The 15567-nt window shown below is 38.8% G+C and overlaps 1 protein-coding gene across 1 annotated transcript in view; it reads left to right on the top strand.

Moving 5' to 3' along the window:
- Positions 1–15567, top strand: part of LOC306847458 (uncharacterized protein) — a gene marked incomplete at both ends in the record, with an annotated part of 71252 nt that overhangs the window by 24814 nt on the left and 30871 nt on the right. The gene's annotated exons all lie outside the window — the stretch shown is intronic.

The raw sequence follows: 15567 nt of genomic DNA on the forward strand, positions 1-15567 counted from the left end.
TCTCCAAGGCTGGATTTATTTGATCAATAATACAGTAAAAACAGTAATATTGTTAAATTGCAATTTAAAATAACAGTTTTCTATTTTAATGTATTTTAAAAAAACGGTGCAAATGCCAGTAATTTAATGAGCGCAAATGTCAGTAAATCACATGATTCATGCATGATTCATTTTAATACTCTCCTTCCATAAATTTTGCATCTGAAAGGGAAACTCCTACAAATGCATATTCGATAAGGTCAGGCGCAAAAATAACTGTCCACACCTTTTTAGCGCTAATTCGTCACTGCGCGTCTTTGGTAAAACAGTACTATTTTAACGCTAAAAGACGGTTTGCACTGGCGCAAGCTGTTAGTAAATATGGCCCTTAATTTCTTTAAAAAAATAAAAATAAATAAATAAATTGACACCACTGATCTATAATAGAGAACTGGGTTGCTCATGACATCATTAAAGGGGTCATATGATGCGATTTCAAGTTTTCCTTTCTCTTTGGAGTGTTACAAGCTGATTGTGCATAGATAAGATCCCTGAAGTTGCAAAGACTAAAGTCTCAAAACCAAAGAGATATTCTTTATCAAATTTAAGACTCTGCCACGCCCTCCTAAAACGGCTCATTCAAACACGCCTCCACATGTCTACATCACGATGTGGAAATATTTGCGTAATGCCGCCCCAAATGTTCACGCAAAGAAAGAAGGCGTGGTTTCAGTAACCGCAGTAGTGTTGATGCAGCCATGTCAGAGAGACGCTGTGTGTTTCTAGGCGAAAGCAAAAGCACTTTATTTGGCCTTCCAAAAGTAGATGCATTTAGGAATCATTAAGATTACTAACAATAGAACAGCAATGCATTTTATGGACAACCGTTTCGTGAACCTAAGAGAGGAGGTAATTCTGATTTTGCTATGACAATCTGGTGCTTCTGAATCAACGACTGTAAGTATGTTTTGTTATTAGTTTAAGTATTTGCTATAAAATGCAGAGTTTTGCACATCGTGTGTGTGTGTGTCTGTGTGAGGGAGAGCGAGAGAGAGACAGGGTCACATCATAGTGGAGTCGGCTGTCTTAACCACGGCTTGTGTTTTGCAGTCGTAGCCTGTTCCCCTTTCGAGCTTGAACTGATGGTAAAACTAAGAACATTTTTAACTGTCTTTACATTTATTTTGAAAGATGAAGCTTGCGATTATGGAAAGGAGCGTTATATTTCCGACGAGTGCTTGCGGTGTTCGGCCAATCACAATGCACTGTGCCAGTTGGCCAATCAGAGCAGACTGCACTTGTTTGAAGGAGGGATTTTGTGGAAAACGACACGTTTGAGAGAGGCGGGGTAGAGGACCTACAATAATGTACAGTATTTGAAAAATAATGTGTTTTTTGAACATTAAAGCATGTCAACATATTCTGTTACACCAAATACACAAAATAATGATCTTTAAATGTTGTTTAATTAACAAAGTTCGGGAGGAGCACGTCAGATACTTAGCCTAATTAGACACAAGTGGCACGTGATCAAGTTCATCAATACACGGATATATATACAGCCGTCATACCTCCATTCATTTGACGATTAATCAGCATCCCTCCACCACCCCTTCTCCTCCATTTCCATTCAGTTCTCACCACATGGGGGGTACTCTGCGTTCGGGCAGTTCCCGAGCACGGAGCCCTTCCCCAGGACAGCACGCCAATAACGTATTACCATACTCGCCAAATACGCATTACATTTATCGTGCTAAATATATGTAAGTGTGAACTCGTGAATGATCATTATTTTCATCTTTAATGAAAATAATGATCTTTTCATATGACGTTGCTAAAAAGTAGGGCTGCAGCTAACGATTATTTTGATAATCGATTAGTTGGCTGATTATTTTTTCGATGAATCGGATTAAAAAAGGCCCAATTTTCTTTCTTTTTTTTATTATTGACAAAAAATACTTCCACATTCTGCCCAATGCAAACAAACGTGCCAACTGAATGCTATGAAAACATAGAGTGCTTAACAATTTATTAGACCACCTGTCATAATAAAGAGAAAACAAATATTTTAGGAATCTGTCAAAAAAAATTTACATATAAAAATGTTATTTATTGGGAAAATAACAAACAAACAACTAAATATTATTCATTCACATTATAACAAAAACGGCCTCCTATGTCTTTCATAACAGCTTGCATTCTTGTTGGTATTATTTATGCACGTTTTGACTGTAATTGGGTATCTGAAAAAAAAACACTATAAAATGCTTGACTTTTTTTTTGCTTTTCTTTCTTAGATAACAACAATAATTATATAATAGCATTAGAAATAGCCTACTGTTACTAAAGAGCTTATGCACATTGAAGGACTAACCAATACAGAAAGCTTTGGTTAGTTTAGAGCAGCAGACACAAACCTTACATCATTTGTTTAAAACCTTACATAAATTTGTTTTAATAAATTTGTTAAGCACTGTATATAGGCTAGTGAATATAGCCTAGTTTAAATCTCTGTTAAAAATTAAAATAATAATAAAGATAATAAAGACGAATAAAAGCACAAATTCAGTGTTAACCAACAGGTGAGAGGATTGTTCTGCAGGAACACGTGTTGACTTTGATCACAGTCACATCTTATTTCTTTATCTTTTTAAAGGGCGCCTATGAAGCCTCTGATATTTCTATTCAGACAATTACACGCGGTTATCCCTTTTACAGTTCCTACTCATAAAATGCGTGCACCACATGGACTTTTAAACCTTAATTTAATGTACAACAACAGATATTTCAGCACAATGAATATTTTTGCGCTGAATGTTAATTGTCTCCCTCTCTACTGTGTTCCATCTGTCTGACACGAGTGCACGCGCCGACGCTCATTCAGCTCATTCGGACTGTCAGGACGGGCCTTTATGCAAAAATGGAAATGCTGGCATGAATTTGTGACATTTACAGATAAGGATATGATTGTAAACTGAAAGTTTCTAACTCACTGCATTACGCTAATGCAGTGATTTAGTTTAACCCTTTGGGGTCTGAGGTGATTTTGGGGCCCTTGAGATGTTTTGACATGCCCTGATAATTGTGCTTATTTCAACTTCTTATAACATACTATTGACCAACATGTATTTTTTTTTGTATTCAGCACAAACTGTGCTACAATAATATGTGACCAAGATGGATGTACATATTTACAACGCTCTCAGAGGAAGGCAGTTTGAAGTCAGCAGGATTCATCTGTGGTGCAGGTATCTGATTCAATAAAATACAAACAACAAAACAAAAACAAAATTTGTGAGCATGTTAATATCAGGAGGATCTATATATATATAATATATATATATATATATATATATATATATATATATATATATATATATATATATATATATATATATATATACAGGGCTCCAAACTGCGACTAAAATGGTCGCATTTGCGACCAAAAATATTAATTTGCGAGTGAAGTTTTTGCTGAGGTCGCCACTGGCGACTATATATAATTTGCATGAAAGGACTTTTTTCCCGATTGTTTTGCGCTCACATCTTTTGTTATGTTCACGTATTAAACTTACATAAGACGATGCGCATCAAAGTTTTACTGAAAAGAGTTTAAAACAGTCCTCGTCTCTGCCGCACACAGTCTTCTGAACGCAGTGAGAGAGACCTGAAAGGCCCCGTTTACACCTGGTCACTTCATGCATTTTCTCTGATCGGATATCTATATGATTTGTTAAAACGTTTCCCCATTTACACTTGGCCACATAAATGTGTCTTCGCAAAACGGATATAAATCCGTTCTTCAATTCCCGCTTCATATGCAAATATAACGGAGTTCACGTCAATGAAAGCAACGGATAATTTTATTAATTATCAGCTAATTTCAATATCAAGAGAGCGCGCGGCATCAGCACTGGAAAGATAGGCTAGTCTCGCTACTTTTAATGAAGAAGATTGTGTGTTGAGCGTCTGTGGCTTACTTTCAGGTTCATTCAGTTTGCGCGTCGCTTGCTGAAGAAATAGTACTCCGCTACTCATCCGCGGTGATGCTTGTTGCATTGCGCTGTCATATCTGACTATAACATGCCATATAGCCTATAAAACGCTCTCACACGTCTATTATTTTAATATTATGGGAGGAGTAAAATTACCATATGTGGTTTCAACAACCAGATGCATTTACACGTGTCCGGTCGATCTTCTTATCGAGATCTTAGTCTATATGCTGTGTGCATGGACTTCCTGTTATTTGAAGCGCACTTGCCATCCAGTAATCGCAAAAAGCTTTGTGCTGTCTTACTTTTTAATAAACAAAGTATCAGCTTTAAAATGCTACGAAATTCAAATGATGCGGTTTGGGTGCTCTTTAATGCGGACCACAAGCGCACACTTTCGGTAATATAAACACCAGTACCCCGCGTCCACACGGTCCGTGTATGTGTCCGGATCGCGCGAGCGGAGAGTAGCGCACTTAATGCTCAGGCGCGATCTCTTTAGCACCTCAGTTAAAGCAGCAAGTGAACCCATTATATATTTCGATTTACTACTATAGTATGAAATGAACATGATCAAAAGGTAGGCAATAAGAAAGCCTATAGTACAACTTACTGAAATGTTTTATGTAAAAGCTCATTGTTTCAAACTGAGGAAATGTATAAAGCTTGTAAACATTGCATTGTAATACATTTACCTCAGAATAACCACTCAGTGTCCTTAAACTCATCAGTCAGCTAGAAAAATAACTATAAAGAGGAGCGTTTTGCTATATTTATGCGCTGTTGCATATTAATATTTTTACTTATTCTGTTGTAAATGATTCAACTCCTCCTATAAAATTGCATTTTACTAATGAAGAAAAACAGACTGAATGTGTGAAAGACGTGACAACATTTATAGGATGCACTGCACTCAGTTGCCAAGTGATGCTTATGGTCCATGATATTGGTATAGATTCTGTGTAACGAACAATTCTTTGTGACTGTATATTTCAAGTTGTAAAAGACATTTAATTCACACTTTAAGTGAACCTTAGTCCCTCGGTTGACCTGATCATCTACAAGATGGATTAAAATGCTGATAAAGCCTAGAAAAGATAAGACAAACACATGACAAAATGATTGAAATGTTAAAATAGGGGGGAAAAATAAAATGATAATAATAAAATAAACCACTTTTATTCTGTGGCACCTAAAAAAATAATTTGGCGCCTAAGTTTTTCTTTTATAGGAGCCAATGGCTCCTTACTCGATTTTTTTTGTCTGGAGCCCTGTATATATATATATATATGTATGTATGTGTATATATATATATATATATATATATAGGTTTTATAGACTCATGCATGCTTTGTAGACTGTTTGTTTTTGATAATTTTATAATACTTCATTTAAAAGTAAACACTTCAAGCTTTCTATAGATATAAGTCCCATGTTTCTGTGTTGAGAATTCGCTGAGTTACAGTTCATTTTAGTGACGTGTTTCTAAAAGCAATTCGCGGAGAAGGAGAAGACAAAGAGCGCACCCTGTTTGTTTTCTTTTTTTTTCCAAAACCACAAAGTTTTGTTGTAATCGTGAGTGTAAGGAGATTTTTTTAAAAGTCGGAGCATCGTGGTTTTCACTCGATCCAAGAGCGCTCCATCACGAGTACAATTCATGCCAACGACCTGTAATATAACTGCATATTTAGCAAGAATTCACGTTAAACATATTTAGCTTGCTAGATAGAAAAGGATCACTCAAATCAGAAAGAATGTGAAGGCTATGATGACTGCAGTGGACATGAGCGGGAAGTTATATTTCTCAAGGAATTTATTTGTTCCTTCTGAATATTTTCAGCTGAGAGCTGACTTTTTTTTCTCAGAATTGCGTGATATAAACTCGCAATTCTTTTTCCCCCCTCAAAACTGGACTTTAACTCGCAATTCTGACTTTATAACTCACAATTATAAAAGGAAAAAAAGTCATAACTGCGAAAAAAAAGTCAGAATTGTGAGATAAAATGTCGCAATAACCTTTTTAAAAAAAAATTATTCAGTGGCTTCCATAGAAGTGTGATATTTCAAACATACTGAAATACTTTAGATGCAGAGTGGTGTTTCTGATATCAGTGAGTGCGGAGTGATTATTAAATGCTCGGAGCGCGGAGGGGAAATTGTTGACGCTCCACTCCTCCACCGTCACACAAATTTGGCTTTTTGTTGATGACTGTCGCACGATTTTACACAGAGTAACAGCTCACTACCAGTTACAAAATACACTGTAACAGTCAGTCATAGGCAATTCTGGTTGCATTTTTCAACAATTAATATCTTAAATTATCCTTTGACTATGTTCTGGCCTGCCATCTAGTTGTGAATTTTTTTTTGGCCCAAAGCCAAACTTACTTGCCGACTCCTGCTGTACATTATTGTTGCTCTGGCATTATGTCTGCATTTGTGATTGGAGAAACGACAAACAACAAGCACTACTCTACACAGCTTAAAACTCGCGTTTGAAGCGTCAGTGGCAAATTCTTTAAATATGAAAACATACTTACAGGCTGTGAGTCAGAAGCGCCAGACTGTCCTTGCAAAGTTGGAAATACACCAGGTAACTGGATTTTGACTTTCTTGAGCTGTAAGCTCTAATCATCAAAATTAAAACAAAAAAACTTTTGAAATGTCTTACTTTACATGTTATGAATGTAAAATATATATGAAAGTTTAACTTTTTGAAATAAGTTACAAAAAAATAAGTTACAAAAAGTTTTTCATGATATTCATATTTTTTGAGATGTACCTGTAAAATCTTTACCCCTTTCTCAAATCGAGCCGATCTCAGATGCCTGTCGTGTGACATCACAAGGACGAAGGCCGTTCCCACGATAGTTTGATTGACATTAGCGTTTTAGCATAGACTGCACTGGTGTCTTACCTCAGACCCTCCCTGAGTGAGCTGTCATCAGTTGTTTCACCGCCGGAGCAGATGTAGACAAGAATGACTCCTAAGCAATTGAGGTGTTTTGTTGTTGGATGTAATAACGAATATAGCAATCGTCATTTACTCCCGTCATCTGAGCAGCTGAAGAGGATTACGTTTGGTTCTGAAGGGAATACACCCTCGATCTGCCTTAATGCGTCTATGTTCGCGCGAAGCATTCGTGATCCAGCTTTCACCTTCAGAAGAAGTGAGTTCAAGGTTTTTCAGAGTTCAATTTCCCCTGCTTATTAAAAAGATTCATTACAGTAGCGAACATCAGATGAACATGATAAACATCAGACGGACAAGACCTCAACATATATATATAACAAATGACAAAGTGCTCATTCTGAAATCTTAAGATTTATGCTTTGTATAACAGTTACACACATACCTTCATTTACCTTGTAGTTATTCATTGTTTATGTAATTTTGTTATAGTGGTTTTTTTGGTACAGTAGGCTTACTGCAAATGTTTCAACAATGATTTCGTTAACAGCATTCGTTTTGAAGCAGGTAATGATTTAAACGGTGGTTAAATTAATTATTAATTTAGCATATACATAACATTTTACATGGAAACTGTAATGCTAGTAACGTTAAACATATTTCCGTTACATTACCTGTGTCGGCAGTGCGCAGCAGACACACCCAACTAAACGATTTAAATACATCGCCTATCCTGCCCAAAAAGACCATAAACATTTTAAGTCAGTGTTTTAGCTGTGACTCAATGGTGCTCTCTGCCGATAGGGAATAGTAATATGGCGGCTCGAACACTTCCGGTGGCTTCACAGTGTAGAACACAATGAGCAATTCAGTCATTATAAATAGATCAGTGACTGACACCCAAACTTTTGAAACCTCTTAAAATCACTTGACCAGTGCAGATTTGGAGGCATTGGGGAAGGGGGGAGGGGAGGGGAAGGGGAAGTCCCCCCTGCCAAGGGGAAGTCGAGGCCTAATGGTTAGAGAGTTGGATTTGTAATCCAAAGGTTGCGGGTTCGAGTCTCGGGCCGGCAGGGATTGTAGGTGGGGGGAGTGAATGTCCAGCGCTCTCTCCACCCTCAATACCACGACTGAGGTGCCCTTGAGCAAGGCACCGAACCCCCCAACTGCTCCTCGGGCACCGCAGCATAAATGGCTGCCCACTGCTCCGGGTGTGTGTTCATGGTGTGTGTGTGTGAACTTTGGATGGGTTAAATGCAGAGCACGAATTCCGAGTATGGGTCACCATACTTGGCAGTATGTCACTTCACTTATTTCTTTTTGTAGTATGAATTAGATTGGGTTAAGATTGTGTTTCAGGTTTTAGTCTTTTTTCAGCAGAGAAAGACTGTAAATAAATGCAGATATCCACTAAAAGTAAATTCTGTCAACATTTAGGAGTACACTTGCATATTAAGGTTATTGTTTTTTTTAAGTTTTAAATAAAAGGCTTATTGAAGTATGTTTTACAAGAAAATGCTATTTCAGTCTTTCTACTTAAACATTTCATGATTAATTTAATATGTTACATGAACGTCTCTCTTAATTATTTGTGAAATTTACTAGCTGTTTCTGGATGAAAGTAGATTTACCACCAAATTATTTTCAGTGTAAGCTAAAACTTGGGTCCACAAATCATGTATTTTAATTTTATGATGTCTTTATAAAATCATGAACAAGTATTTATTTAACCATGATCTGCACATAATTGTGCAGGGAGAAAAATTTCCAGCTGCATTTGAAAGAATAAAAGTACTAACCCAAATGTAGTCCTCACTCATTCCACTCAAAATGTTTAAAGCATTCATTTGTTAATAAATATTTATTACATTTCTGTTGTAATATATCTCCCCACAGACTCCTAACACAAACTGAAATCTTTATTTCAGGGCGTGCATCACTGCTGTTAATTATGTATGAACACTGCATTGACTTTGTACTGTTAGAGGAAATGGCCCTAAACCGGGTACATCACGAAAAGCAAAACAAAACAAAAAAATTCTAACGAGTTCCTGTTTCACCTCTTGCAGCAGTGCGACTGTGATGACTGTATCAAAAACCTGTGTTGTCTGTTTCCTGGGTCTCTTTTCACCCATCACCCCAATGAGACCACATGTGTTCAGTCACACACACACACACCCTTAACCTGTGTTTGATTTGTATTTGACAGCCCATACTGCAGGGATTTGCTGCCTGTCAGTCATGTTTCTCACAAATCACTCAATCTCCAAAAAACTCTGGCCTCAAACAGCACCGTTGACTAGTCTTTATGGTGGGGGGAAGTGTTCATGTCACTCAGGCATGAACTGAGAGAATCATAAATCTTTTAACCACCTTTAAAAGTCAATCACTTAAACATGCCATCAGGTTAGGTTAGCTGACCCTGCCGGTTCATTTTCATACTGAGCGTTCTCTCAAGCCCACTTTACAAGGACCGTTATCAATCATCAGATTTAGTTTGATGTGACATCTGCATACTAGGTTGTAGTAATCTTAGCTCAAGGGGGAATATTATTAATTAATCATAACTTTTTATAATTAATTATAATATTTGGATAAGTTAACAGAATTAGCTCGATAAAGCAGAATTGACAGTACAATCAATTGACCAGGTCGTCTAGTGAACGTTCAGTATTGATTATTTATGAATTGAAAGAAATCTTAATTTCCAGTGTAAGAGAAATACCCTTTTTTTAAGGTACAGTACTACTCCGAGCATGTAACAAGATCGAAATCGTTAAATTGACTTTGTTGGACGCAGGGAATCAGAAACAAATACTCATATCTATTGTGCACAAAGTTTTATTAACTAAATCACAAACACATAACTAGACTAAACAAACACATACATATATATATATATATATATTGTGGCGGGAGGAGCAATTGACAGACACAGTGGGCGTGGCGTGAAGCCTCGGAGAGGTTTTTATTAAACAATAAGGGATAAAATAACGTGTCCAAAGGGGAAAAAGTGTCCAAATAAACGGGGAATCTGGTGTCCTCGTTGTGCCGCGGGGCTTGTGCAGGAAGGTAGTGTTCAGAAGGGAAGGGTCCAGGGAAGGGGCGGAGTCCGGTGGCCGCACGCGCTCCCCTCTCGGGGCCGGGAGCGAGTGGCGGCGGCGTCTCGTGCGCGGCTCCTTCCATCTCCTTGGTTCCCGGCGCTTCTGGGGGACTCGACGGCCCGGCATCCTGGCCCGTCAGCCGCCTAACGGGTGTGGCAGTCCTCCTCAACGCACCCTTCCTGGACCCACGAGAACACCAGCGTGCATGCACGGGGGAAGAGACCGGTCTCCCGAGGAGAGGCGCGCTCGGCATTTAACGGCGGCGGTGATGAGGCTCTATTCACATCAGGTGCGCCTCATCACACGCCGCCAGCCCTGGCTGTTTCAGCGCCCCTCCTCTCTCACACACCCACTCCCGTCGGGAGCCTGGTGAAGGGCGGCGAATACGGGACGGGGTGGTGATGATGGACAGGGCGGAGGCAGCCGACTCGTCACAATATATATATATATATATATATATATATATATATATATATATATACACACACACACACACACACACACACACACACACATCACGTATGCATGGTACATTAGAAGGGTAAGTGAGACTGGATTAATGAAACTAGACAGAAACAGGGGAAATGAGGCTGAGTTGACCATCTGAAAGATCCATCAGTCTCTAATTCAAAGCACAGTATACGATAGCTTACAACAAACCTGTGTGGTGCAGGGAACGATACTTGCATTTGGATACTTGCAACGAGAACGAGAGTCCTGTGAAGCTTCTGAAGAAGGTCTGGATGGTTCCATTCGATGGCCAAAGTTGCAATCTCTTGAAACTCCGAGGTTGTTCTTGACTCTGTTGGGGTTGAGAGAGTCCTCTCTCCTAAGTAAGCACATGGCTGGGTGTAAAGTGGGGCCTGTTGGCCCTGTGGGCTGCAGTGGAACTGCAGGCCACAATCCATAGATGAAGATGCAGAGACTGCCGGGAGCGGGAAGAGCGAAATGTCTGAGCAAGGGCCTTTCCATGATGGTAAATTCCAGGGTTGCGTGAAGATGAACTCCAGTGGTATTAAACTCCAGTGGTCAGGAGCCATCTACCCAGGCTGGGGAGACCGCACATGGCTCTATGCTGGGGCCTGCCAATTTATAAGCTCAAAAGGGAATTGTATATAAATAATTACATTTAATTATGATTAATTACAATTATTTATATCGGCTGACAGTGATAACTGTAGCAGAATTAAATTGCCATCAACTGATCTGTCCATCCATCGAACATTCAGTGCACGTTCGTATCAACTCTAAGAAAGGATATTTCCTTGGCCACAGGAAATACTTTCCTATTAATGCATTAGAGCATGTAACGAGGGTCAAAATCGTAAAGAGACATTTCATTTGCAAGGCAGAACCAGAAACTCATGTAATTTGCGCGTACAACTTTTATTAACTAAACACTAACGCAAACTAGTCTAACAAACAAACATACATACGTACAATCACTCATTCATGGGGAAAGGGCAAATGAGAGCTGATGGATGAAACCATCAGGAAAACCAGAGAATGCAGTTATGGAAAGTCATTTAACCACCTGAGTAAAACCATCAGCGCCGTTTATAACGGGGTCTATAACTTGTACTAATAAGCTCTGTTTTGTTTAGTTAAATGTACAATACTTGCAATGCATTTGGTTGTGACGAGTGTCCGGAATGCAGTCTAGAGTGGAAAAAGAGTTAAGAAAGAGATCTGCTGAGGTCCGAGGAGCTTTGGTTGAATGGAAAGACAAGGCCGCAAGGAACAGTAATAATATACACAATGACCTGAAGATATGTGTGTTCATTCAAAGACAGGTTTTTCTATGAATTAATTAGAGAAGAGTCCATGTCTCTTTCCTAAGCGGAAAAGAAGTGAGCTCCCGCATTCCTTTGAGCAATAAAACAAGTGTTATCAGATGGGTTGCCATGGAACCAGAGACCTGTTCTGCCTTCTTAGGTGTTAGATGCATTTCGGGGGGAAGGGTCCACAGACCCTCATAGTTGGTCTTTTGGTTAGGTGAGGGGGCATAAGAGATTATTTGTTAAATATAACAAATAGTTGTGTGTCTGATTGGTCCAAATGTTACAAGGTGTAACCAAAATGATCCATATTTTAACATTAATTTCTCTACTCTTCGCCTGAAAAGGGATTTGCTTCTCTACCTCAAAGTATTGCAACATCTATTCCTTCAGAGAGCAAACGGACAGCCTTTAAGAGCTGCTGCTATATTTTGCTCAAGGTTTTCCCATTGATCTCTATTAATTAGCGCTGAGCATGGAATCACATCTATAGATCCTTTATGAGTGCTTTCGTACAGTCTTTTCCATTGTTTCCCCCTCACTTAATTGTTTTCTTCCGTATTTTGAAATCATTGCAAAGTGGATTTGAATAAACTCATATCCGGTCTTCATTCTTCTCATATTGGATTTAAGCAGTGGGGGAATATGACACCATTAGCACATTCTGCATAGCTTTTTGTAGGTTAGTCACAGAGTACATTTTTTGTTCTCTAATTATTTAATTTTTTTTAAATTAATGGTTGTCCGGATCATATTTCAGTTCCAAAATCAAAACAAAAAAATAAGAAATTATACTTTGCATATTGCCTATTTTTAGGACTATTAATATTGTGACACTGTGACATAACCATATTTTCCTTCCACTTTCTCATTACAGCGATATATCAGGATATTTGACTTTTGAGTTTATTTGTAATTCTCATTATTTTCAATGGGGATTCTCATTAGGTTCTCATTAAATGACCTTACAATTTAAATAATATACCATTATTTGTTTCACTGTACGTAATGAGCATCTCTAGAACTGCTCTGAGAGAGAATAATATACCATTATTTGTTTCACTGTACGTAACAACATCTCTAGAACTGCTCTGAGAGTCACTCCATGAGCATTTTACCGTTTGATTTGAGTAAAACTTGCATCATATCATATACACACAGAACTGTAAAGGTATTCGTGGCAACCCGTCAAAATAAAAGTTTGGTTTAACTTGGAAGACACTGCTGCAGAAATATATTAATATTGTTCAGCAGAGTGCACATACTGCTACTACTAGGCTACTATTAAAATGATTAAAACTCCTTTTTTTTCTCATTTGAAAACCAGATACAGAACACAGAATTTCTGAGGAAAAATAAAACATTTCATAAGGCTATTTTAATAAACTAAGTAGTTTTTATGCATTTAAATAATTAGACATACTACTACACATAATTTAATAACAATAAAACATATGGTGAAAGAAAATAAAACACCCACTTATGAAAGTGGATAAAGATTTTAAATTTTTTGAAGTCTTTAACAATCTAGAATAAATGAATAGAAATTATGATTCTGTCTGAGCTATGCATTTTAAAACGAACACGCACTAGTGTAAACTGAAAACTATTTGAGCTTTATTAAAATTATTTGCACTGATTTATTGCGTTGGATATATTTTGTTCCTTTGTGCAGTGGCTCAGAAAATGAGTCTTTGGGTGCTTTCACACCTGCCTCATTTAGTTCGGTTGAATCGCACTAGAGTTCGTTTTCCCTCTTGGTGCGGTTTGTTTGGGCAGGTGAGAATGCAGCAATCGCACTCGGGTGCGCACCAAAAGCGGACCAAACAAGCGTACCGAGACCTCCTTGAAGAGGTGGTCTCGGCACGCTTTCAAACGAACCCTGGAGCGGTTCGTTTGTGGTGAAAACACGATATGACCTCAAACAGACCCAACTGCAAAAAGAACTGCGCATTTTTGGACTAAACCAGCTGCCGTAGTCAGCTGCGCTGTGCATTATGCGATCAGGAAGTGTTTGTTGACAGTTTGCAGTTTAGCATGGTAGGTCGCGGACAAACTTGGGGTTGTGAGGAGGTGCGGAGCCTCATAGAAATTTGTAATAATAATGTAATAGCAGTGTGCTGTCTGCTACATTTTATTCCTGTCTTTGTTTACTTCCGGGAGCACCGTTGGAATTTTCCCGCACACTCTTTCTGACTAATCGAAAAGCAGTTTAGGGAATGGGTTCAAAGACACATCTAGCCAACAAGTGAAGTGGATGTTGTCACGTGACTGCATTTTGGTTCGTTTCAGCTGGTTCGGACCAGAGCAAACAGTGTGGTGTGAAAAGGAACCAAAACGGCTAAAATAGCTACAATGTATAATTTTTTGCCTTTGGTCCGGACCAAATGAACCGAACTACAGATGTGAAAGCACCCTGTGAGTCTGTATAAATGTCAACAAGCTGAAAAAAATAAAGTTTTTTGAGATAATGTAATCTTGTTAAAACTGATTTAATAAAATTGGTATCGAAAAAAGTATCGTTCAGGAACCGGTATCGAACTCAAGGTATCGGTATCGATATAAAAAATCTTTGAACATACCCAGCCATATGAACCACACATTCTTTGAGCTTGTGGTCATGTATTAGTGAAATTGAATTGATTATTATAATGGTGGTCAGCTGGATAATGGAAAGTTACAATACAGCTTCTAGTCTGAATAGGATTCATCTACAATCCACTTTTGAGTTGATGAAATAATGAAATACTGCTTTGATTTATATTTCTTTGTCCTCATTGTATTCCAGCGTTATCTGCAGTCCAATCAATGGCCCCAGTTCACAGATTACACGTACGGTTACTGTATGTTATACAGATTCGTCTCTGACCATTGCATCATATGACGTCTGCTCTGGGAACAGTATAATGCAGTCACTCCAGATTAAATATGGAAGAAGATGCGCGGAGAGCTGTTCCTAAATCAGTCATTAGAGGCTGGCACAGGAGACGAGAGCGCTGGCATTACTATGAGTAAGCATATTGCAACAGACCTGTTGCCCCCTACTGCTAACTTTTTGTTACTGCTTAAGTTAATGGAGTGTGATGAATGCTCACCTGTACTCCTGCCCACTGTTATTCACCCTTCATCGCCTTTCTCCTCTCAACCCTTTCACCCTCTTTTTGGGCCGTTTTCTCTCTCGTTTCTCATTGTTTTGCTTTCTTTTAGTCTCTCAAATCCCCCGACTCATATTTCTGTCATTCTTTTTGCCTCTTTTTCACGTCCTCCCACTCTTTCATGCCAGTGCATTTTTCTGTCCTTGCACTCTTTCATAATAACTCTCCTCTCTCATCATGTCGACATTACTGTCCCCACTCTAATTCCATCTCTTTATCTCATACTCTTCGCTCTCTCCCGGACTCATTCTTTCCTGTCCCCCTCCTTTTCTCCTACCCTTTTGTTTGCCCCCACTGTCTCATCCCTTCATTTTTCGTCTCCGCTCTCATCTTGCCCCTGCGGGCGGCTCTAAAGAGGCACGTATGTGGTGTCATTTTGCATGTAAATAGGATAATTGGTTATGGTGCGCCGAATGCAGGGGGAAATATCACAGACTGTCACCAATGGAACTGATCTTGCAGCCACCCGCCTTCACCCACACACACTCAAACTCAATCTTACTCTCACTCATTCACTCACTCAAGGTCTGCTCCATCCCTCATTCGCTCACTCTTACGCCCACTTCCTCCTATTAACTCATGCTGTCTGTGCAGGATGTCGCAGCAGTATTGACGTCTTCAGCCAACTTTGCCAACTTCCTCTCT

The sequence above is a fragment of the Barbus barbus genome, assembly GCF_936440315.1.
Source record: "Barbus barbus genome assembly, chromosome: 27".
Classification (NCBI taxonomy): domain Eukaryota; kingdom Metazoa; phylum Chordata; class Actinopteri; order Cypriniformes; family Cyprinidae; genus Barbus; species Barbus barbus.